The 20,140-nt window shown below is 50.0% G+C and overlaps 35 non-coding genes across 35 annotated transcripts; all 35 read left to right on the top strand.

Moving 5' to 3' along the window:
* The first annotated feature begins 301 nt into the window (after positions 1-301).
* On the top strand, positions 302-465 carry LOC134997854 (U1 spliceosomal RNA). The gene has a single exon (XR_010200230.1). It is a non-coding gene; the product is annotated as a U1 spliceosomal RNA (small nuclear RNA).
* A 152-nt stretch (positions 466-617) lies between these two features.
* On the top strand, positions 618-780 carry LOC134997979 (U1 spliceosomal RNA). Its single transcript, XR_010200346.1, has one exon. It is a non-coding gene; the product is annotated as a U1 spliceosomal RNA (small nuclear RNA).
* Positions 781-1,451: 671 nt separating this feature from the next.
* LOC134997821 (U1 spliceosomal RNA) lies at positions 1,452-1,615 on the top strand. Its single transcript, XR_010200198.1, has one exon. It is a non-coding gene; the product is annotated as a U1 spliceosomal RNA (small nuclear RNA).
* A 152-nt stretch (positions 1,616-1,767) lies between these two features.
* LOC134997927 (U1 spliceosomal RNA) lies at positions 1,768-1,930 on the top strand. Its single transcript, XR_010200299.1, has one exon. It is a non-coding gene; the product is annotated as a U1 spliceosomal RNA (small nuclear RNA).
* A 671-nt stretch (positions 1,931-2,601) lies between these two features.
* LOC134997862 (U1 spliceosomal RNA) lies at positions 2,602-2,765 on the top strand. The gene has a single exon (XR_010200237.1). It is a non-coding gene; the product is annotated as a U1 spliceosomal RNA (small nuclear RNA).
* Positions 2,766-2,917: 152 nt separating this feature from the next.
* Positions 2,918-3,078, top strand: LOC134997907 (U1 spliceosomal RNA). Its single transcript, XR_010200278.1, has one exon. It is a non-coding gene; the product is annotated as a U1 spliceosomal RNA (small nuclear RNA).
* A 672-nt stretch (positions 3,079-3,750) lies between these two features.
* LOC134997874 (U1 spliceosomal RNA) lies at positions 3,751-3,914 on the top strand. The gene has a single exon (XR_010200247.1). It is a non-coding gene; the product is annotated as a U1 spliceosomal RNA (small nuclear RNA).
* Positions 3,915-4,066: 152 nt separating this feature from the next.
* On the top strand, positions 4,067-4,227 carry LOC134997908 (U1 spliceosomal RNA). Its single transcript, XR_010200279.1, has one exon. It is a non-coding gene; the product is annotated as a U1 spliceosomal RNA (small nuclear RNA).
* A 672-nt stretch (positions 4,228-4,899) lies between these two features.
* Positions 4,900-5,063, top strand: LOC134997863 (U1 spliceosomal RNA). Its single transcript, XR_010200238.1, has one exon. It is a non-coding gene; the product is annotated as a U1 spliceosomal RNA (small nuclear RNA).
* Positions 5,064-5,215: 152 nt separating this feature from the next.
* Positions 5,216-5,376, top strand: LOC134997909 (U1 spliceosomal RNA). The gene has a single exon (XR_010200280.1). It is a non-coding gene; the product is annotated as a U1 spliceosomal RNA (small nuclear RNA).
* A 672-nt stretch (positions 5,377-6,048) lies between these two features.
* Positions 6,049-6,212, top strand: LOC134997885 (U1 spliceosomal RNA). Its single transcript, XR_010200258.1, has one exon. It is a non-coding gene; the product is annotated as a U1 spliceosomal RNA (small nuclear RNA).
* Positions 6,213-6,364: 152 nt separating this feature from the next.
* On the top strand, positions 6,365-6,527 carry LOC134997983 (U1 spliceosomal RNA). Its single transcript, XR_010200349.1, has one exon. It is a non-coding gene; the product is annotated as a U1 spliceosomal RNA (small nuclear RNA).
* A 671-nt stretch (positions 6,528-7,198) lies between these two features.
* LOC134997789 (U1 spliceosomal RNA) lies at positions 7,199-7,362 on the top strand. The gene has a single exon (XR_010200166.1). It is a non-coding gene; the product is annotated as a U1 spliceosomal RNA (small nuclear RNA).
* A 152-nt stretch (positions 7,363-7,514) lies between these two features.
* LOC134997934 (U1 spliceosomal RNA) lies at positions 7,515-7,677 on the top strand. Its single transcript, XR_010200306.1, has one exon. It is a non-coding gene; the product is annotated as a U1 spliceosomal RNA (small nuclear RNA).
* A 671-nt stretch (positions 7,678-8,348) lies between these two features.
* LOC134997802 (U1 spliceosomal RNA) lies at positions 8,349-8,512 on the top strand. The gene has a single exon (XR_010200178.1). It is a non-coding gene; the product is annotated as a U1 spliceosomal RNA (small nuclear RNA).
* A 152-nt stretch (positions 8,513-8,664) lies between these two features.
* Positions 8,665-8,825, top strand: LOC134997910 (U1 spliceosomal RNA). The gene has a single exon (XR_010200281.1). It is a non-coding gene; the product is annotated as a U1 spliceosomal RNA (small nuclear RNA).
* Positions 8,826-9,497: 672 nt separating this feature from the next.
* LOC134997888 (U1 spliceosomal RNA) lies at positions 9,498-9,661 on the top strand. The gene has a single exon (XR_010200261.1). It is a non-coding gene; the product is annotated as a U1 spliceosomal RNA (small nuclear RNA).
* A 152-nt stretch (positions 9,662-9,813) lies between these two features.
* Positions 9,814-9,976, top strand: LOC134997984 (U1 spliceosomal RNA). The gene has a single exon (XR_010200350.1). It is a non-coding gene; the product is annotated as a U1 spliceosomal RNA (small nuclear RNA).
* A 670-nt stretch (positions 9,977-10,646) lies between these two features.
* LOC134997822 (U1 spliceosomal RNA) lies at positions 10,647-10,810 on the top strand. The gene has a single exon (XR_010200199.1). It is a non-coding gene; the product is annotated as a U1 spliceosomal RNA (small nuclear RNA).
* A 152-nt stretch (positions 10,811-10,962) lies between these two features.
* LOC134997939 (U1 spliceosomal RNA) lies at positions 10,963-11,125 on the top strand. The gene has a single exon (XR_010200311.1). It is a non-coding gene; the product is annotated as a U1 spliceosomal RNA (small nuclear RNA).
* A 671-nt stretch (positions 11,126-11,796) lies between these two features.
* On the top strand, positions 11,797-11,960 carry LOC134997864 (U1 spliceosomal RNA). The gene has a single exon (XR_010200239.1). It is a non-coding gene; the product is annotated as a U1 spliceosomal RNA (small nuclear RNA).
* Positions 11,961-12,112: 152 nt separating this feature from the next.
* On the top strand, positions 12,113-12,273 carry LOC134997911 (U1 spliceosomal RNA). The gene has a single exon (XR_010200282.1). It is a non-coding gene; the product is annotated as a U1 spliceosomal RNA (small nuclear RNA).
* A 672-nt stretch (positions 12,274-12,945) lies between these two features.
* Positions 12,946-13,109, top strand: LOC134997841 (U1 spliceosomal RNA). Its single transcript, XR_010200217.1, has one exon. It is a non-coding gene; the product is annotated as a U1 spliceosomal RNA (small nuclear RNA).
* A 152-nt stretch (positions 13,110-13,261) lies between these two features.
* LOC134997912 (U1 spliceosomal RNA) lies at positions 13,262-13,422 on the top strand. The gene has a single exon (XR_010200283.1). It is a non-coding gene; the product is annotated as a U1 spliceosomal RNA (small nuclear RNA).
* A 672-nt stretch (positions 13,423-14,094) lies between these two features.
* LOC134997855 (U1 spliceosomal RNA) lies at positions 14,095-14,258 on the top strand. Its single transcript, XR_010200231.1, has one exon. It is a non-coding gene; the product is annotated as a U1 spliceosomal RNA (small nuclear RNA).
* Positions 14,259-14,410: 152 nt separating this feature from the next.
* Positions 14,411-14,573, top strand: LOC134997985 (U1 spliceosomal RNA). Its single transcript, XR_010200351.1, has one exon. It is a non-coding gene; the product is annotated as a U1 spliceosomal RNA (small nuclear RNA).
* Positions 14,574-15,244: 671 nt separating this feature from the next.
* Positions 15,245-15,408, top strand: LOC134997790 (U1 spliceosomal RNA). Its single transcript, XR_010200167.1, has one exon. It is a non-coding gene; the product is annotated as a U1 spliceosomal RNA (small nuclear RNA).
* A 152-nt stretch (positions 15,409-15,560) lies between these two features.
* LOC134997935 (U1 spliceosomal RNA) lies at positions 15,561-15,723 on the top strand. Its single transcript, XR_010200307.1, has one exon. It is a non-coding gene; the product is annotated as a U1 spliceosomal RNA (small nuclear RNA).
* A 671-nt stretch (positions 15,724-16,394) lies between these two features.
* Positions 16,395-16,558, top strand: LOC134997803 (U1 spliceosomal RNA). Its single transcript, XR_010200179.1, has one exon. It is a non-coding gene; the product is annotated as a U1 spliceosomal RNA (small nuclear RNA).
* A 152-nt stretch (positions 16,559-16,710) lies between these two features.
* On the top strand, positions 16,711-16,871 carry LOC134997913 (U1 spliceosomal RNA). Its single transcript, XR_010200284.1, has one exon. It is a non-coding gene; the product is annotated as a U1 spliceosomal RNA (small nuclear RNA).
* A 672-nt stretch (positions 16,872-17,543) lies between these two features.
* Positions 17,544-17,707, top strand: LOC134997869 (U1 spliceosomal RNA). The gene has a single exon (XR_010200243.1). It is a non-coding gene; the product is annotated as a U1 spliceosomal RNA (small nuclear RNA).
* Positions 17,708-17,859: 152 nt separating this feature from the next.
* Positions 17,860-18,022, top strand: LOC134997940 (U1 spliceosomal RNA). Its single transcript, XR_010200312.1, has one exon. It is a non-coding gene; the product is annotated as a U1 spliceosomal RNA (small nuclear RNA).
* A 670-nt stretch (positions 18,023-18,692) lies between these two features.
* LOC134997823 (U1 spliceosomal RNA) lies at positions 18,693-18,856 on the top strand. The gene has a single exon (XR_010200200.1). It is a non-coding gene; the product is annotated as a U1 spliceosomal RNA (small nuclear RNA).
* Positions 18,857-19,008: 152 nt separating this feature from the next.
* LOC134997914 (U1 spliceosomal RNA) lies at positions 19,009-19,169 on the top strand. The gene has a single exon (XR_010200285.1). It is a non-coding gene; the product is annotated as a U1 spliceosomal RNA (small nuclear RNA).
* A 672-nt stretch (positions 19,170-19,841) lies between these two features.
* Positions 19,842-20,005, top strand: LOC134997804 (U1 spliceosomal RNA). The gene has a single exon (XR_010200180.1). It is a non-coding gene; the product is annotated as a U1 spliceosomal RNA (small nuclear RNA).
* Positions 20,006-20,140: the final 135 nt, after the last annotated feature.

Consider the following 20,140-nt stretch of genomic DNA (forward strand, 5'->3'; position numbering starts at 1 on the left):
ATATGCAGATGAGGGTTCCAGCCAACTTTGACCCACTGCTTGGATGACTTCACCGTATGCAAATCCGTCTTCTGCAGACCTTCCCCCAGGAATGCTTGTACTAGTTGTTGCATTTGGTTTGTTGTTTGGGGGTGCTTCAGTATTAGGCAGCCTTCTGCCCTCCCATGTTCATCTGAAAATATGTGTTCTCCCTGCAGTTGTTGTCCCCAGATGAGAGTTCCCTTGTGCTGCCTCAGTTGAATCTCCTTTACTTGACAGAGTTGTGCCTGAGCAGCGGCACTCCCCAGCCCTATCCCAAATCATACTTATTTTGCATAGGAGATACCATGGTCATGAAGTTTGTTCTCCCAGGGTGAGGTTCATTCATTGCATTCTGGGTATGCTGGCACCTGTGATTTCCCCAAATGTGGGAAACTCGACTGCATTATTTGTGGTAGTGGGGGACTGTGTTTGTGCTTTCCTCTGGTAAGCTCTGGTAAAAGTCCGATTTCTTTGTCTCAGATCTTCCTCTAGCCTTGTTCTTCTTTCGAGAGTTCCCTTGTGCTGCCTCAGTTGGGTCACCTTCACTTGACAGGGGGGTGCCCGAGCAGCGACCCTCCCCAGCTCTAGCCCAACTCCTACTAACCTGCCAGGTGATATACTATGATCAGGAAGGTGCTTCTCCCAGGGCAAGGCTCACCCATTGCACTCTGGGTGTGCTGATCCTGCGATTTCCCCAAATTTGGGAAACTTGACTGCATAATTTGTGTTTCCCCTGGTCAGCTCTCGTATAATTCAGATCTCTTTGTCTCAGGTCTCTCTCCAGCCTAGTTTGCTGTCTGTTTCCACTTCTCTTTTCTTGAGCCGCTCCCTTCTATGCCCTTGCGCACTATCCTGACTTCTCCCGTAAGCTTAATTTGTGCCTTCCAACGCACAATGCGAACTACAGGTAGTGCTGCAGGGCCCACACCCTTTTACTTGCCTTACAGAGCAGCTCTGGAGCTGTTACAGTGCCCAGCTGCTGCAAGAAATCAGCTTGAATGCTTCAGGGGCTGGGGCATAGCCAACATGAGCCCCACACCGAAGGAGGGTGGAGGTGTTTAATGCGAACTAGGGGTCATCCAAGCGCCGCAAAAGGACGCCATGCCCTGCATACCCCTTTTCTCTTTTCATATGCAGACGAGGGTTGAAGCCAACTTTGACCCACTGCTTGGATTACATCACCATATGCAAATCCATCTGCTGCAGGCCTTCCCCCAGGAATGCTTGCACTAGTTGTTGCATTTGGTTTGTTGTTTGGGGGTGCTTCAGTATTAGGCAGCCTTCTGCCCTCCCATGTTCATCTGAAAATATGTGTTCTCCCTGCAGTTGTTGTCCCCAGATGAGAGTTCCCTTGTGCTGCCTCAGTTGAATCTCCTTTACTTGACAGAGATGTGCCTGAGCAGCGGCCCTCCCCAGCCCTATCCCAAATCATACTTATTTTGCATAGGAGATACCATGGTCATGAAGATTGTTCTCCCAGGGTGAGGTTCATTCATTGCATTCTGGGTATGCTGACCCCTATGATTTCCCCAAATGTGGGAATCTCAACTGCATTATTTGTGGTAGTGGGGGACTGTGTTTGTTCTTTCCTCTGGTCAGCTCTGGTAAAAGTCAGATTTATTTGTCTCAGATCTTCCTCTAGCCTTGTTCTTCTTTTGAGAGTTTCCTTGTGCTGCCTCAGTTGGATCTCCTTCACTTGACAGGGGGGTGCCCGAGCAGCGACCCTCCCCAGCTCTAGCCCAACTCCTACTTACCTGCCAGGTGAGATACTATGATCATGAAGGTGCTTCTCCCAGGGCAAGGCTCACCCATTGCACTCTGGGTGTGCTGCTCCTGCGATTTCCCCAAATGTGGGAAACTTGACTGCATAATTTGTGTTTCCCCTGGTCGGCTCTCGTATAATTCAGATCTCTTTGTCTCAGGTCTCTCTCCAGCTTAGTTTGCTGTCTGTTTCCACTTCTCTTTTCTTGAGCCGCTCCCTTCTATGCCCTTGCGCACTATCCTGACTTCTCCCGTATGCTTAATTTGTGCCTTCCAACGCACAATGCGAACTACAGGTAGTGCTGCAGGGCCCACACCCTTTTACTTGCCTTACAGAGCAGCTCTGGAGCTGTTACAGTGCCCAGCTGCTGCAAGAAATCAGCTTTAATGCTTCAGGGGCTGGGGCATAGCCAACATGAGCCCCACACCGAAGGAGGGTGGAGGTGTTTAATGCGAACTAGGGGTCATCCAAGCGCCGCAAAAGGCCGCCATGCCCTGCACGCCCCTTTTCTCTTTTCATATGCAGATGAGGGTCCCAGCCAACTTTGACCCACTGCTTGGATGACTTCACCGTATGCAAATCCGTCTTCTGAAGACCTTCCCCCAGGAATGCTTATACTAGTTGTTGCATTTGGTTTGTTGTTTGGGGGTGCTTCAGTATTAGGCAGCCTTCTGCCCTCCCATGTTCATCTGAAAATATGTGTTCTCCCTGCAGTTGTTGTCCCCAGATGAGAGTTCCCTTGTGCTGCCTCAGTTGAATCTCCTATACTTGACAGAGTTATGCCTGAGCAGCGGCACTCCCCAGCCCTATCCCAAATCATACTTATTTTGCATAGGAGATACCATGGTCATGAAGTTTGTTCTCCCAGGGTGAGGTTCATTCATTGCATTCTGGGTATGCTGACACCTGTGATTTCCCCAAATGTGGGAAACTCGACTGCATTATTTGTGGTAGTGGGGGACTGTGTTTGTTCTTTCCTCTGGTCAGCTCTGGTAAAAGTCAGATTTATTTGTCTCAGATCTTCCTCTAGCCTTGTTCTTCTTTCGAGAGTTTCCTTGTGCTGCCTCAGTTGGATCTCCTTCATTTGACCGGGGGGTGCCCGAGCAGCGACCCTCCCCAGCTCTAGCCCAACTCCTACTTACCTGCCAGGTGAGATACTATGATCATGAAGGTGCTTCTCCCAGGGCAAGGCTCACCCATTGCACTCTGGGTGTGCTGCTCCTGCGATTTCCCCAAATGTGGGAAACTTGACTGCATAATTTGTGTTTCCCTGGTCGGCTCTCGTATAATTCAGATCTCTTTGTCTCAGGTCTCTCTCCAGCTTAGTTTGCTGTCTGTTTCCACTTCTCTTTTCTTGAGCCGCTCCCTTCTATGCCCTTGTGCACTATCCTGACTTCTCCCGTATGCTTAATTTGTGCCTTCCAACGCACAATGCGAACTACAGGTAGTGCTGCAGGGCCCACACCCTTTTACTTGCCTTACAGAGCAGCTCTGGAGCTGTTACAGTGCCCAGCTGCTGCAAGAAATCAGCTTTAATGCTTCAGGGGCTGGGGCATAGCCAACATGAGCCCCACACCGAAGGAGGGTGGAGGTGTTTAATGCGAACTAGGGGTCATCCAAGCGCCGCAAAAGGCCGCCATGCCCTGCATACCCCTTTTCTCTTTTCATATGCAGATGAGGGTTCCAGCCAACTTTGACCCACTGCTTGGATGACTTCACCGTATGCAAATCCGTCTTCTGCAGACCTTCCCCCAGGAATGCTTGTACTAGTTGTTGCATTTGGTTTGTTGTTTGGGGGTGCTTCAGTATTAGGCAGCCTTCTGCCCTCCCATGTTCATCTGAAAATATGTGTTCTCCCTGCAGTTGTTGTCCCCAGATGAGAGTTCCCTTGTGCTGCCTCAGTTGAATCTCCTATACTTGACAGAGTTATGCCTGAGCAGCGGCACTCCCCAGCCCTATCCCAAATCATACTTATTTTGCATAGGAGATACCATGGTCATGAAGATTGTTCTCCCAGGGTGAGGTTCATTCATTGCATTCTGGGTATGCTGACCCCTATGATTTCCCCAAATGTAGGAAACTCGACTGCATTATTTGTGGTAGTGGGGGACTGTGTTTGTTCTTTCCTCTGGTCAGCTCTGGTAAAAGTCAGATTTATTTGTCTCAGATCTTCCTCTAGCCTTGTTCTTCTTTCGAGAGTTTCCTTGTGCTGCCTCAGTTGGATCTCCTTCATTTGACAGGGGGGTGCCCGAGCAGCGACCCTCCCCAGCTCTAGCCCAACTCCTACTTACCTGCCAGGTGAGATACTATGATCATGAAGGTGCTTCTCCCAGGGCAAGGCTCACCCATTGCACTCTGGGTGTGCTGCTCCTGCGATTTCCCCAAATGTGGGAAACTTGACTGCATAATTTGTGTTTCCCTGGTCGGCTCTCGTATAATTCAGATCTCTTTGTCTCAGGTCTCTCTCCAGCCTAGTTTGCTGTCTGTTTACACTTCTCTTTTCTTGAGCCGCTCCCTTCTATGCCCTTGCGCACTATCCTGACTTCTCCCGTATGCTTAATTTGTGCCTTCCAACGCACAATGCGAACTACAGGTAGTGCTGCAGGGCCCACACCCTTTTACTTGCCTTACAGAGCAGCTCTGGAGCTGTTACAGTGCCCAACTGCTGCAAGAAATCAGCTTGAATGCTTCAGGGGCTGGGGCATAGCCAACATGAGCCCCACACCGAAGGAGGGTGGAGGTGTTTAATGCGAACTAGGGGTCATCCAAGCGCCGCAAAAGGCCGCCATGCCCTGCATACCCCTTTTCTCTTTTCATATGCAGACGAGGGTTGAAGCCAACTTTGACCCACTGCTTGGATGACATCACCATATGCAAATCCATCTGCTGCAGGCCTTCCCCCAGGAATGCTTGCACTAGTTGTTGCATTTGGTTTGTTGTTTGGGGGTGCTTCAGTATTAGGCAGCCTTCTGCCCTCCCATGTTCATCTGAAAATATGTGTTCTCCCTGCAGTTGTTGTCCCCAGATGAGAGTTCCCTTGTGCTGCCTCAGTTGAATCTCCTTTACTTGACAGAGTTGTGCCTGAGCAGCGGCACTCCCCAGCCCTATCCCAAATCATACTTATTTTGCATAGGAGATACCATGGTCATGAAGTTTGTTCTCCCAGGGTGAGGTTCATTCATTGCATTCTGGGTATGCTGACACCTGTGATTTCCCCAAATGTGGGAAACTCGACTGCATTATTTGTGGTAGTGGGGGACTGTGTTTGTTCTTTCCTCTGGTCAGCTCTGGTAAAAGTCAGATTTATTTGTCTCAGATCTTCCTCTAGCCTTGTTCTTCTTTCGAGAGTTTCCTTGTGCTGCCTCAGTTGGATCTCCTTCATTTGACAGGGGGGTGCCCGAGCAGCGACCCTCCCCAGCTCTAGCCCAACTCCTACTTACCTGCCAGGTGAGATACTATGATCATGAAGGTGCTTCTCCCAGGGCAAGGCTCACCCATTGCACTCTGGGTGTGCTGCTCCTGCGATTTCCCCAAATGTGGGAAACTTGACTGCATAATTTGTGTTTCCCTGGTCGGCTCTCGTATAATTCAGATCTCTTTGTCTCAGGTCTCTCTCCAGCTTAGTTTGCTGTCTGTTTCCACTTCTCTTTTCTTGAGCCGCTCCCTTCTATGCCCTTGTGCACTATCCTGACTTCTCCCGTATGCTTAATTTGTGCCTTCCAACGCACAATGCGAACTACAGGTAGTGCTGCAGGGCCCACACCCTTTTACTTGCCTTACAGAGCAGCTCTGGAGCTGTTACAGTGCCCAGCTGCTGCAAGAAATCAGCTTTAATGCTTCAGGGGCTGGGGCATAGCCAACATGAGCCCCACACCGAAGGAGGGTGGAGGTGTTTAATGCGAACTAGGGGTCATCCAAGCGCCGCAAAAGGCCGCCATGCCCTGCATACCCCTTTTCTCTTTTCATATGCAGATGAGGGTTCCAGCCAACTTTGACCCACTGCTTGGATGACTTCACCGTATGCAAATCCGTCTTCTGCAGACCTTCCCCCAGGAATGCTTGTACTAGTTGTTGCATTTGGTTTGTTGTTTGGGGGTGCTTCAGTATTAGGCAGCCTTCTGCCCTCCCATGTTCATCTGAAAATATGTGTTCTCCCTGCAGTTGTTGTCCCCAGATGAGAGTTCCCTTGTGCTGCCTCAGTTGAATCTCCTATACTTGACAGAGTTATGCCTGAGCAGCGGCACTCCCCAGCCCTATCCCAAATCATACTTATTTTGCATAGGAGATACCATGGTCATGAAGTTTGTTCTCCCAGGGTGAGGTTCATTCATTGCATTCTGGGTATGCTGGCACCTGTGATTTCCCCAAATGTGGGAAACTCGACTGCATTATTTGTGGTAATGGGGGACTGTGTTTGTGCTTTCCTCTGGTCAGCTCTGGTAAAAGTCCGATTTCTTTGTCTCAGATCTTCCTCTAGCCTTGTTCTTCTTTCGAGAGTTCCCTTGTGCTGCCTCAGTTGGGTCACCTTCACTTGACAGGGGGGTGCCCGAGCAGCGACCCTCCCCAGCTCTAGCCCAACTCCTACTAACCTGCCAGGTGATATACTATGATCAGGAAGGTGCTTCTCCCAGGGCAAGGCTCACCCATTGCACTCTGGGTGTGCTGATCCTGCGATTTCCCCAAATTTGGGAAACTTGACTGCATAATTTGTGTTTCCCCTGGTCGGCTCTCGTATAATTCAGATCTCTTTGTCTCAGGTCTCTCTCCAGCCTAGTTTGCTGTCTGTTTCCACTTCTCTTTTCTTGAGCTGCTCCCTTCTATGCCCTTGCGCACTATCCTGACTTCTCCCGTATGCTTAATTTGTGCCTTCCAACGCACAATGCGAACTACAGGTAGTGCTGCAGGGCCCACACCCTTTTACTTGCATTACAGAGCAGCTCTGGAGCTGTTACAGTGCCCAGCTGCTGCAAGAAATCAGCTTGAATGCTTCAGGGGCTGGGGCATAGCCAACATGAGCCCCACACCGAAGGAGGGTGGAGGTGTTTAATGCGAACTAGGGGTCATCCAAGCGCCGCAAAAGGACGCCATGCCCTGCATACCCCTTTTCTCTTTTCATATGCAGACGAGGGTTGAAGCCAACTTTGACCCACTGCTTGGATTACATCACCATATGCAAATCCATCTGCTGCAGGCCTTCCCCCAGGAATGCTTGCACTAGTTGTTGCATTTGGTTTGTTGTTTGGGGGTGCTTCAGTATTAGGCAGCCTTCTGCCCTCCCATGTTCATCTGAAAATATGTGTTCTCCCTGCAGTTGTTGTCCCCAGATGAGAGTTCCCTTGTGCTGCCTCAGTTGAATCTCCTTTACTTGACAGAGATGTGCCTGAGCAGCGGCCCTCCCCAGCCCTATCCCAAATCATACTTATTTTGCATAGGAGATACCATGGTCATGAAGATTGTTCTCCCAGGGTGAGGTTCATTCATTGCATTCTGGGTATGCTGACCCCTATGATTTCCCCAAATGTGGGAATCTCAAATGCATTATTTGTGGTAGTGGGGGACTGTGTTTGTTCTTTCCTCTGGTCAGCTCTGGTAAAAGTCAGATTTATTTGTCTCAGATCTTCCTCTAGCCTTGTTCTTCTTTTGAGAGTTTCCTTGTGCTGCCTCAGTTGGATCTCCTTCACTTGACAGGGGGGTGCCCGAGCAGCGACCCTCCCCAGCTCTAGCCCAACTCCTACTTACCTGCCAGGTGAGATACTATGATCATGAAGGTGCTTCTCCCAGGGCAAGGCTCACCCATTGCACTCTGGGTGTGCTGCTCCTGCGATTTCCCCAAATGTGGGAAACTTGACTGCATAATTTGTGTTTCCCCTGGTCGGCTCTCGTATAATTCAGATGTCTTTGTCTCAGGTCTCTCTCCAGCTTAGTTTGCTGTCTGTTTCCACTTCTCTTTTCTTGAGCCGCTCCCTTCTATGCCCTTGCGCACTATCCTGACTTCTCCCGTATGCTTAATTTGTGCCTTCCAACGCACAATGCGAACTACAGGTAGTGCTGCAGGGCCCACACCCTTTTACTTGCCTTACAGAGCAGCTCTGGAGCTGTTACAGTGCCCAGCTGCTGCAAGAAATCAGCTTTAATGCTTCAGGGGCTGGGGCATAGCCAACATGAGCCCCACACAGAAGGAGGGTGGAGGTGTTTAATGCGAACTAGGGGTCATCCAAGCGCCGCAAAAGGCCGCCATGCCCTGCATACCCCTTTTCTCTTTTCATATGCAGATGAGGGTTCCAGCCAACTTTGACCCACTGCTTGGATGACTTCACCGTATGCAAATCCGTCTTCTGCAGACCTTCCCCCAGGAATGCTTGTACTAGTTGTTGCATTTGGTTTGTTGTTTGGGGGTGCTTCAGTATTAGGCAGCCTTCTGCCCTCCCATGTTCATCTGAAAATATGTGTTCTCCCTGCAGTTGTTGTCCCCAGATGAGAGTTCCCTTGTGCTGCCTCAGTTGAATCTCCTATACTTGACAGAGTTATGCCTGAGCAGCGGCACTCCCCAGCCCTATCCCAAATCATACTTATTTTGCATAGGAGATACCATGGTCATGAAGATTGTTCTCCCAGGGTGAGGTTCATTCATTGCATTCTGGGTATGCTGACCCCTATGATTTCCCCAAATGTGGGAAACTCGACTGCATTATTTGTGGTAGTGGGGGACTGTGTTTGTTCTTTCCTCTGGTCAGCTCTGGTAAAAGTCAGATTTATTTGTCTCAGATCTTCCTCTAGCCTTGTTCTTCTTTCGAGAGTTTCCTTGTGCTGCCTCAGTTGGATCTCCTTCATTTGACAGGGGGGTGCCCGAGCAGCGACCCTCCCCAGCTCTAGCCCAACTCCTACTTACCTGCCAGGTGAGATACTATGATCATGAAGGTGCTTCTCCCAGGGCAAGGCTCACCCATTGCACTCTGGGTGTGCTGCTCCTGCGATTTCCCCAAATGTGGGAAACTTGACTGCATAATTTGTGTTTCCCTGGTCGGCTCTCGTATAATTCAGATCTCTTTGTCTCAGGTCTCTCTCCAGCTTAGTTTGCTGTCTGTTTCCACTTCTCTTTTCTTGAGCCGCTCCCTTCTATGCCCTTGCGCACTATCCTGACTTCTCCCGTATGCTTAATTTGTGCCTTCCAACGCACAATGCGAACTACAGGTAGTGCTGCAGGGCCCACACCCTTTTACTTGCCTTACAGAGCAGCTCTGGAGCTGTTACAGTGCCCAGCTGCTGCAAGAAATCAGCTTTAATGCTTCAGTGGCTGGGGCATAGCCAACATGAGCCCCACACCGAAGGAGGGTGGAGGTGTTTAATGCGAACTAGGGGTCATCCAAGCGCCGCAAAAGGCCGCCATGCCCTGCATACCCCTTTTCTCTTTTCATATGCAGATGAGGGTTCCAGCCAACTTTGACCCACTGCTTGGATGACTTCACCGTATGCAAATCCGTCTTCTGCAGACCTTCCCCCAGGAATGCTTGTACTAGTTGTTGCATTTGGTTTGTTGTTTGGGGGTGCTTCAGTATTAGGCAGCCTTCTGCCCTCCCATGTTCATCTGAAAATATGTGTTCTCCCTGCAGTTGTTGTCCCCAGATGAGAGTTCCCTTGTGCTGCCTCAGTTGAATCTCCTTTACTTGACAGAGTTGTGCCTGAGCAGCGGCACTCCCCAGCCCTATCCCAAATCATACTTATTTTGCATAGGAGATACCATGTTCATGAAGTTTGTTCTCCCAGGGTGAGGTTCATTCATTGCATTCTGGGTATGCTGGCACCTGTGATTTCCCCAAATGTGGGAAACTCGACTGCATTATTTGTGGTAGTGGGGTACTGTGTTTGTGCTTTCCTCTGGTCAGCTCTGGTAAAAGTCCGATTTCTTTGTCTCAGATCTTCCTCTAGCCTTGTTCTTCTTTCGAGAGTTCCCTTGTGCTGCCTCAGTTGGGTCACCTTCACTTGACAGGGGGGTGCCCGAGCAGCGACCCTCCCCAGCTCTAGCCCAACTCCTACTAACCTGCCAGGTGATATACTATGATCAGGAAGGTGCTTCTCCCAGGGCAAGGCTCACCCATTGCACTCTGGGTGTGCTGATCCTGCGATTTCCCCAAATTTGGGAAACTTGACTGCATAATTTGTGTTTCCCCTGGTCGGCTCTCGTATAATTCAGATCTCTTTGTCTCAGGTCTCTCTCCAGCCTAGTTTGCTGTCTTTTTCCACTTCTCTTTTCTTGAGCCGCTCCCTTCTATGCCCTTGCGCACTATCCTGACTTCTCCCGTAAGCTTAATTTGTGCCTTCCAACGCACAATGCGAACTACAGGTAGTGCTGCAGGGCCCACACCCTTTTACTTGCCTTACAGAGCAGCTCTGGAGCTGTTACAGTGCCCAGCTGCTGCAAGAAATCAGCTTGAATGCTTCAGGGGCTGGGGCATAGCCAACATGAGCCCCACACCGAAGGAGGGTGGAGGTGTTTAATGCGAACTAGGGGTCATCCAAGCGCCGCAAAAGGACGCCATGCCCTGCATACCCCTTTTCTCTTTTCATATGCAGACGAGGGTTGAAGCCAACTTTGACCCACTGCTTGGATTACATCACCATATGCAAATCCATCTGCTGCAGGCCTTCCCCCAGGAATGCTTGCACTAGTTGTTGCATTTGGTTTGTTGTTTGGGGGTGCTTCAGTATTAGGCAGCCTTCTGCCCTCCCATGTTCATCTGAAAATATGTGTTCTCCCTGCAGTTGTTGTCCCCAGATGAGAGTTCCCTTGTGCTGCCTCAGTTGAATCTCCTTTATTGACAGAGATGTGCCTGAGCAGCGGCCCTCCCCAGCCCTATCCCAAATCATACTTATTTTGCATAGGAGATACCATGGTCATGAAGATTGTTCTCCCAGGGTGAGGTTCATTCATTGCATTCTGGGTATGCTGACCCCTATGATTTCCCCAAATGTGGGAATCTCAACTGCATTATTTGTGGTAGTGGGGGACTGTGTTTGTTCTTTCCTCTGGTCAGCTCTGGTAAAAGTCAGATTTATTTGTCTCAGATCTTCCTCTAGCCTTGTTCTTCTTTTGAGAGTTTCCTTGTGCTGCCTCAGTTGGATCTCCTTCACTTGACAGGGGGGTGCCCGAGCAGCGACCCTCCCCAGCTCTAGCCCAACTCCTACTTACCTGCCAGGTGAGATACTATGATCATGAAGGTGCTTTTCCCAGGGCAAGGCTCACCCATTGCACTCTGGGTGTGCTGCTCCTGCGATTTCCCCAAATGTGGGAAACTTGACTGCATAATTTGTGTTTCCCCTGGTCGGCTCTCGTATAATTCAGATCTCTTTGTCTCAGGTCTCTCTCCAGCTTAGTTTGCTGTCTGTTTCCACTTCTCTTTTCTTGAGCCGCTCCCTTCTATGCCCTTGCGCACTATCCTGACTTCTCCCGTATGCTTAATTTGTGCCTTCCAACGCACAATGCGAACTACAGGTAGTGCTGCAGGGCCCACACCCTTTTACTTGCCTTACAGAGCAGCTCTGGAGCTGTTACAGTGCCCAGCTGCTGCAAGAAATCAGCTTTAATGCTTCAGGGGCTGGGGCATAGCCAACATGAGCCCCACACCGAAGGAGGGTGGAGGTGTTTAATGCGAACTAGGGGTCATCCAAGCGCCGCAAAAGGCCGCCATGCCCTGCACGCCCCTTTTCTCTTTTCATATGCAGATGAGGGTCCCAGCCAACTTTGACCCACTGCTTGGATGACTTCACCGTATGCAAATCCGTCTTCTGCAGACCTTCCCCCAGGAATGCTTGTACTAGTTGTTGCATTTGGTTTGTTGTTTGGGGGTGCTTCAGTATTAGGCAGCCTTCTGCCCTCCCATGTTCATCTGAAAATATGTGTTCTCCCTGCAGTTGTTGTCCCCAGATGAGAGTTCCCTTGTGCTGCCTCAGTTGAATCTCCTATACTTGACAGAGTTATGCCTGAGCAGCGGCACTCCCCAGCCCTATCCCAAATCATACTTATTTTGCATAGGAGATACCATGGTCATGAAGTTTGTTCTCCCAGGGTGAGGTTCATTCATTGCATTCTGGGTATGCTGACACCTGTGATTTCCCCAAATGTGGGAAACTCGACTGCATTATTTGTGGTAGTGGGGGACTGTGTTTGTTCTTTCCTCTGGTCAGCTCTGGTAAAAGTCAGATTTATTTGTCTCAGATCTTCCTCTAACCTTGTTCTTCTTTCGAGAGTTTCCTTGTGCTGCCTCAGTTGGATCTCCTTCATTTGACAGGGGGGTGCCCGAGCAGCGACCCTCCCCAGCTCTAGCCCAACTCCTACTTACCTGCCAGGTGAGATACTATGATCATGAAGGTGCTTCTCCCAGGGCAAGGCTCACCCATTGCACTCTGGGTGTGCTGCTCCTGCGATTTCCCCAAATGTGGGAAACTTGACTGCATAATTTGTGTTTCCCTGGTCGGCTCTCGTATAATTCAGATCTCTTTGTCTCAGGTCTCTCTCCAGCTTAGTTTGCTGTCTGTTTCCACTTCTCTTTTCTTGAGCCGCTCCCTTCTATGCCCTTGTGCACTATCCTGACTTCTCCCGTATGCTTAATTTGTGCCTTCCAACGCACAATGCGAACTACAGGTAGTGCTGCAGGGCCCACACCCTTTTACTTGCCTTACAGAGCAGCTCTGGAGCTGTTACAGTGCCCAGCTGCTGCAAGAAATCAGCTTTAATGCTTCAGGGGCTGGGGCATAGCCAACATGAGCCCCACACCGAAGGAGGGTGGAGGTGTTTAATGCGAACTAGGGGTCATCCAAGCGCCGCAAAAGGCCGCCATGCCCTGCATACCCCTTTTCTCTTTTCATATGCAGATGAGGGTTCCAGCCAACTTTGACCCACTGCTTGGATGACTTCACCGTATGCAAATCCGTCTTCTGCAGACCTTCCCCCAGGAATGCTTATACTAGTTGTTGCATTTGGTTTGTTGTTTGGGGGTGCTTCAGTATTAGGCAGCCTTCTGCCCTCCCATGTTCATCTGAAAATATGTGTTCTCCCTGCAGTTGTTGTCCCCAGATGAGAGTTCCCTTGTGCTGCCTCAGTTGAATCTCCTATACTTGACAGAGTTATGCCTGAGCAGCGGCACTCCCCAGCCCTATCCCAAATCATACTTATTTTGCATAGGAGATACCATGATCATGAAGATTGTTCTCCCAGGGTGAGGTTCATTCATTGCATTCTGGGTATGCTGACCCCTATGATTTCCCCAAATGTAGGAAACTCGACTGCATTATTTGTGGTAGTGGGGGACTGTGTTTGTTCTTTCCTCTGGTCAGCTCTGGTAAAAGTCAGATTTATTTGTCTCAGATCTTCCTCTAGCCTTGTTCTTCTTTCGAGAGTTTCCTTGTGCTGCCTCAGTTGGATCTCCTTCATTTGACAGGGGGGTGCCCGAGCAGCGACCCTCCCCAGCTCTAGCCCAACTCCTACTTACCTGCCAGGTGAGATACTATGATCATGAAGGTGCTTCTCCCAGGGCAAGGCTCACCCATTGCACTCTGGGTGTGCTGCTCCTGCGATTTCCCCAAATGTGGGAAACTTGACTGCATAATTTGTGTTTCCCTGGTCGGCTCTCGTATAATTCAGATCTCTTTGTCTCAGGTCTCTCTCCAGCCTAGTTTGCTGTCTGTTTACACTTCTCTTTTCTTGAGCCGCTCCCTTCTATGCCCTTGCGCACTATCCTGACTTCTCCCGTATGCTTAATTTGTGCCTTCCAACGCACAATGCGAACTACAGGTAGTGCTGCAGGGCCCACACCCTTTTACTTGCCTTACAGAGCAGCTCTGGAGCTGTTACAGTGCCCAACTGCTGCAAGAAATCAGCTTGAATGCTTCAGGGGCTGGGGCATAGCCAACATGAGCCCCACACCGAAGGAGGGTGGAGGTGTTTAATGCGAACTAGGGGTCATCCAAGCGCCGCAAAAGGCCGCCATGCCCTGCATACCCCTTTTCTCTTTTCATATGCAGACGAGGGTTGAAGCCAACTTTGACCCACTGCTTGGATGACATCACCATATGCAAATCCATCTGCTGCAGGCCTTCCCCCAGGAATGCTTGCACTAGTTGTTGCATTTGGTTTGTTGTTTGGGGGTGCTTCAGTATTAGGCAGCCTTCTGCCCTCCCATGTTCATCTGAAAATATGTGTTCTCCCTGCAGTTGTTGTCCCCAGATGAGAGTTCCCTTGTGCTGCCTCAGTTGAATCTCCTTTACTTGACAGAGTTGTGCCTGAGCAGCGGCACTCCCCAGCCCTATCCCAAATCATACTTATTTTGCATAGGAGATACCATGGTCATGAAGTTTGTTCTCCCAGGGTGAGGTTCATTCATTGCATTCTGGGTATGCTGGCACCTGTGATTTCCCCAAATGTGGGAAACTCGACTGCATTATTTGTGGTAGTGGGGGACTGTGTTTGTGCTTTCCTCTGGTCAGCTCTGGTAAAAGTCCGATTTCTTTGTCTCAGATCTTCCTCTAGCCTTGTTCTTCTTTCGAGAGTTCCCTTGTGCTGCCTCAGTTGGGTCACCTTCACTTGACAGGGGGGTGCCCGAGCAGCGACCCTCCCCAGCTCTAGCCCAACTCCTACTAACCTGCCAGGTGATATACTATGATCAGGAAGGTGCTTCTCCCAGGGCAAGGCTCACCCATTGCACTCTGGGTGTGCTGATCCTGCGATTTCCCCAAATTTGGGAAACTTGACTGCATAATTTGTGTTTCCCCTGGTCGGCTCTCGTATAATTCAGATCTCTTTGTCTCAGGTCTCTCTCCAGCCTAGTTTGCTGTCTGTTTCCACTTCTCTTTTCTTGAGCTGCTCCCTTCTATGCCCTTGCGCACTATCCTGACTTCTCCCGTATGCTTAATTTGTGCCTTCCAACGCACAATGCGAACTACAGGTAGTGCTGCAGGGCCCACACCCTTTTACTTGCATTACAGAGCAGCTCTGGAGCTGTTACAGTGCCCAGCTGCTGCAAGAAATCAGCTTGAATGCTTCAGGGGCTGGGGCATAGCCAACATGAGCCCCACACCGAAGGAGGGTGGAGGTGTTTAATGCGAACTAGGGGTCATCCAAGCGCCGCAAAAGGACGCCATGCCCTGCATACCCCTTTTCTCTTTTCATATGCAGACGAGGGTTGAAGCCAACTTTGACCCACTGCTTGGATTACATCACCATATGCAAATCCATCTGCTGCAGGCCTTCCCCCAGGAATGCTTGCACTAGTTGTTGCATTTGGTTTGTTGTTTGGGGGTGCTTCAGTATTAGGCAGCCTTCTGCCCTCCCATGTTCATCTGAAAATATGTGTTCTCCCTGCAGTTGTTGTCCCCAGATGAGAGTTCCCTTGTGCTGCCTCAGTTGAATCTCCTTTACTTGACAGAGATGTGCCTGAGCAGCGGCCCTCCCCAGCCCTATCCCAAATCATACTTATTTTGCATAGGAGATACCATGGTCATGAAGATTGTTCTCCCAGGGTGAGGTTCATTCATTGCATTCTGGGTATGCTGACCCCTATGATTTCCCCAAATGTGGGAATCTCAAATGCATTATTTGTGGTAGTGGGGGACTGTGTTTGTTCTTTCCTCTGGTCAGCTCTGGTAAAAGTCAGATTTATTTGTCTCAGATCTTCCTCTAGCCTTGTTCTTCTTTTGAGAGTTTCCTTGTGCTGCCTCAGTTGGATCTCCTTCACTTGACAGGGGGGTGCCCGAGCAGCGACCCTCCCCAGCTCTAGCCCAACTCCTACTTACCTGCCAGGTGAGATACTATGATCATGAAGGTGCTTCTCCCAGGGCAAGGCTCACCCATTGCACTCTGGGTGTGCTGCTCCTGCGATTTCCCCAAATGTGGGAAACTTGACTGCATAATTTGTGTTTCCCCTGGTCGGCTCTCGTATAATTCAGATGTCTTTGTCTCAGGTCTCTCTCCAGCTTAGTTTGCTGTCTGTTTCCACTTCTCTTTTCTTGAGCCGCTCCCTTCTATGCCCTTGCGCACTATCCTGACTTCTCCCGTATGCTTAATTTGTGCCTTCCAACGCACAATGCGAACTACAGGTAGTGCTGCAGGGCCCACACCCTTTTACTTGCCTTACAGAGCAGCTCTGGAGCTGTTACAGTGCCCAGCTGCTGCAAGAAATCAGCTTTAATGCTTCAGGGGCTGGGGCATAGCCAACATGAGCCCCACACAGAAGGAGGGTGGAGGTGTTTAATGCGAACTAGGGGTCATCCAAGCGCCGCAAAAGGCCGCCATGCCCTGCATACCCCTTTTCTCTTTTCATATGCAGATGAGGGTTCCAGCCAACTTTGACCCACTGCTTGGATGACTTCACCGTATGCAAATCCGTCTTCTGCAGACCTTCCCCCAGGAATGCTTGTACTAGTTGTTGCATTTGGTTTGTTGTTTGGGGGTGCTTCAGTATTAGGCAGCCTTCTGCCCTCCCATGTTCATCTGAAAATATGTGTTCTCCCTGCAGTTGTTGTCCCCAGATGAGAGTTCCCTTGTGCTGCCTCAGTTGAATCTCCTATACTTGACAGAGTTATGCCTGAGCAGCGGCACTCCCCAGCCCTATCCCAAATCATACTTATTTTGCATAGGAGATACCATGGTCATGAAGATTGTTCTCCCAGGGTGAGGTTCATTCATTGCATTCTGGGTATGCTGACCCCTATGATTTCCCCAAATGTGGGAAACTCGACTGCATTATTTGTGGTAGTGGGGGACTGTGTTTGTTCTTTCCTCTGGTCAGCTCTGGTAAAAGTCAGATTTATTTGTCTCAGATCTTCCTCTAGCCTTGTTCTTCTTTCGAGAGTTTCCTTGTGCTGCCTCAGTTGGATCTCCTTCATTTGACAGGGGGGTGCCCGAGCAGCGACCCTCCCCAGCTCTAGCCCAACTCCTACTTACCTGCCAGGTGAGATACTATGATCATGAAGGTGCTTCTCCCAGGGCAAGGCTCACCCATTGCACTCTGGGTGTGCTGCTCCTGCGATTTCCCCAAATGTGGGAAACTTGACTGCATAATTTGTGTTTCCCTGGTCGGCTCTCGTATAATTCAGATCTCTTTGTCTCAGGTCTCTCTCCAGCTTAGTTTGCTGTCTGTTTCCACTTCTCTTTTCTTGAGCCGCTCCCTTCTATGCCCTTGCGCACTATCCTGACTTCTCCCGTATGCTTAATTTGTGCCTTCCAACGCACAATGCGAACTACAGGTAGTGCTGCAGGGCCCACACCCTTTTACTTGCCTTACAGAGCAGCTCTGGAGCTGTTACAGTGCCCAGCTGCTGCAAGAAATCAGCTTTAATGCTTCAGTGGCTGGGGCATAGCCAACATGAGCCCCACACCGAAGGAGGGTGGAGGTGTTTAATGCGAACTAGGGGTCATCCAAGCGCCGCAAAAGGCCGCCATGCCCTGCATACCCCTTTTCTCTTTTCATATGCAGATGAGGGTTCCAGCCAACTTTGACCCACTGCTTGGATGACTTCACCGTATGCAAATCCGTCTTCTGCAGACCTTCCCCCAGGAATGCTTGTACTAGTTGTTGCATTTGGTTTGTTGTTTGGGGGTGCTTCAGTATTAGGCAGCCTTCTGCCCTCCCATGTTCATCTGAAAATATGTGTTCTCCCTGCAGTTGTTGTCCCCAGATGAGAGTTCCCTTGTGCTGCCTCAGTTGAATCTCCTTTACTTGACAGAGTTGTGCCTGAGCAGCGGCACTCCCCAGCCCTATCCCAAATCATACTTATTTTGCATAGGAGATACCATGTTCATGAAGTTTGTTCTCCCAGGGTGAGGTTCATTCATTGCATTCTGGGTATGCTGGCACCTGTGATTTCCCCAAATGTGGGAAACTCGACTGCATTATTTGTGGTAGTGGGGGACTGTGTTTGTGCTTTCCTCTGGTCAGCTCTGGTAAAAGTCCGATTTCTTTGTCTCAGATCTTCCTCTAGCCTTGTTCTTCTTTCGAGAGTTCCCTTGTGCTGCCTCAGTTGGGTCACCTTCACTTGACAGGGGGGTGCCCGAGCAGCGACCCTCCCCAGCTCTAGCCCAACTCCTACTTACCTGCCAGGTGAGATACTATGATCAGGAAGGTGCTTCTCCCAGGGCAAGGCTCACCCATTGCACTCTGGGTGTGCTGATCCTGCGATTTCCCCAAATTTGGGAAACTTGACTGCATAATTTGTGTTTCCCCTGGTCGGCTCTCGTATAATTCAGATCTCTTTGTCTCAGGTCTCTCTCCAGCCTAGTTTGCTGTCTGTTTCCACTTCTCTTTTCTTGAGCCGCTCCCTTCTATGCCCTTGCGCACTATCCTGACTTCTCCCGTAAGCTTAATTTGTGCCTTCCAACGCACAATGCGAACTACAGGTAGTGCTGCAGGGCCCACACCCTTTTACTTGCCTTACAGAGCAGCTCTGGAGCTGTTACAGTGCCCAGCTGCTGCAAGAAATCAGCTTGAATGCTTCAGGGGCTGGGGCATAGCCAACATGAGCCCCACACCGAAGGAGGGTGGAGGTGTTTAATGCGAACTAGGGGTCATCCAAGCGCCGCAAAAGGACGCCATGCCCTGCATACCCCTTTTCTCTTTTCATATGCAGACGAGGGTTGAAGCCAACTTTGACCCACTGCTTGGATTACATCACCATATGCAAATCCATCTGCTGCAGGCCTTCCCCCAGGAATGCTTGCACTAGTTGTTGCATTTGGTTTGTTGTTTGGGGGTGCTTCAGTATTAGGCAGCCTTCTGCCCTCCCATGTTCATCTGAAAATATGTGTTCTCCCTGCAGTTGTTGTCCCCAGATGAGAGTTCCCTTGTGCTGCCTCAGTTGAATCTCCTTTATTGACAGAGATGTGCCTGAGCAGCGGCCCTCCCCAGCCCTATCCCAAATCATACTTATTTTGCATAGGAGATACCATGGTCATGAAGATTGTTCTCCCAGGGTGAGGTTCATTCATTGCATTCTGGGTATGCTGACCCCTATGATTTCCCCAAATGTGGGAATCTCAACTGCATTATTTGTGGTAGTGGGGGACTGTGTTTGTTCTTTCCTCTGGTCAGCTCTGGTAAAAGTCAGATTTATTTGTCTCAGATCTTCCTCTAACCTTGTTCTTCTTTCGAGAGTTTCCTTGTGCTGCCTCAGTTGGATCTCCTTCATTTGACAGGGGGGTGCCCGAGCAGCGACCCTCCCCAGCTCTAGCCCAACTCCTACTTACCTGCCAGGTGAGATACTATGATCATGAAGGTGCTTCTCCCAGGGCAAGGCTCACCCATTGCACTCTGGGTGTGCTGCTCCTGCGATTTCCCCAAATGTGGGAAACTTGACTGCATAATTTGTGTTTCCCTGGTCGGCTCTCGTATAATTCAGATCTCTTTGTCTCAGGTCTCTCTCCAGCTTAGTTTGCTGTCTGTTTCCACTTCTCTTTTCTTGAGCCGCTCCCTTCTATGCCCTTGTGCACTATCCTGACTTCTCCCGTATGCTTAATTTGTGCCTTCCAACGCACAATGCGAACTACAGGTAGTGCTGCAGGGCCCACACCCTTTTACTTGCCTTACAGAGCAGCTCTGGAGCTGTTACAGTGCCCAGCTGCTGCAAGAAATCAGCTTTAATGCTTCAGGGGCTGGGGCATAGCCAACATGAGCCCCACACCGAAGGAGGGTGGAGGTGTTTAATGCGAACTAGGGGTCATCCAAGCGCCGCAAAAGGCCGCCATGCCCTGCATACCCCTTTTCTCTTTTCATATGCAGATGAGGGTTCCAGCCAACTTTGACCCACTGCTTGGATGACTTCACCGTATGCAAATCCGTCTTCTGCAGACCTTCCCCCAGGAATGCTTATACTAGTTGTTGCATTTGGTTTGTTGTTTGGGGGTGCTTCAGTATTAGGCAGCCTTCTGCCCTCCCATGTTCATCTGAAAATATGTGTTCTCCCTGCAGTTGTTGTCCCCAGATGAGAGTTCCCTTGTGCTGCCTCAGTTGAATCTCCTATACTTGACAGAGTTATGCCTGAGCAGCGGCACTCCCCAGCCCTATCCCAAATCATACTTATTTTGCATAGGAGATACCATGGTCATGAAGATTGTTCTCCCAGGGTGAGGTTCATTCATTGCATTCTGGGTATGCTGACCCCTATGATTTCCCCAAATGTGGGAAACTCGACTGCATTATTTGTGGTAGTGGGGGACTGTGTTTGTTCTTTCCTCTGGTCAGCTCTGGTAAAAGTCAGATTTATTTGTCTCAGATCTTCCTCTAGCCTTGTTCTTCTTTCGAGAGTTTCCTTGTGCTGCCTCAGTTGGATCTCCTTTATTTGACAGGGGGGTGCCCGAGCAGCGACCCTCCC

This window comes from Pseudophryne corroboree, unplaced genomic scaffold, assembly GCF_028390025.1.
Source record: "Pseudophryne corroboree isolate aPseCor3 unplaced genomic scaffold, aPseCor3.hap2 scaffold_147, whole genome shotgun sequence".
NCBI classification, from domain to species: Eukaryota; Metazoa; Chordata; class Amphibia; order Anura; family Myobatrachidae; genus Pseudophryne; species Pseudophryne corroboree.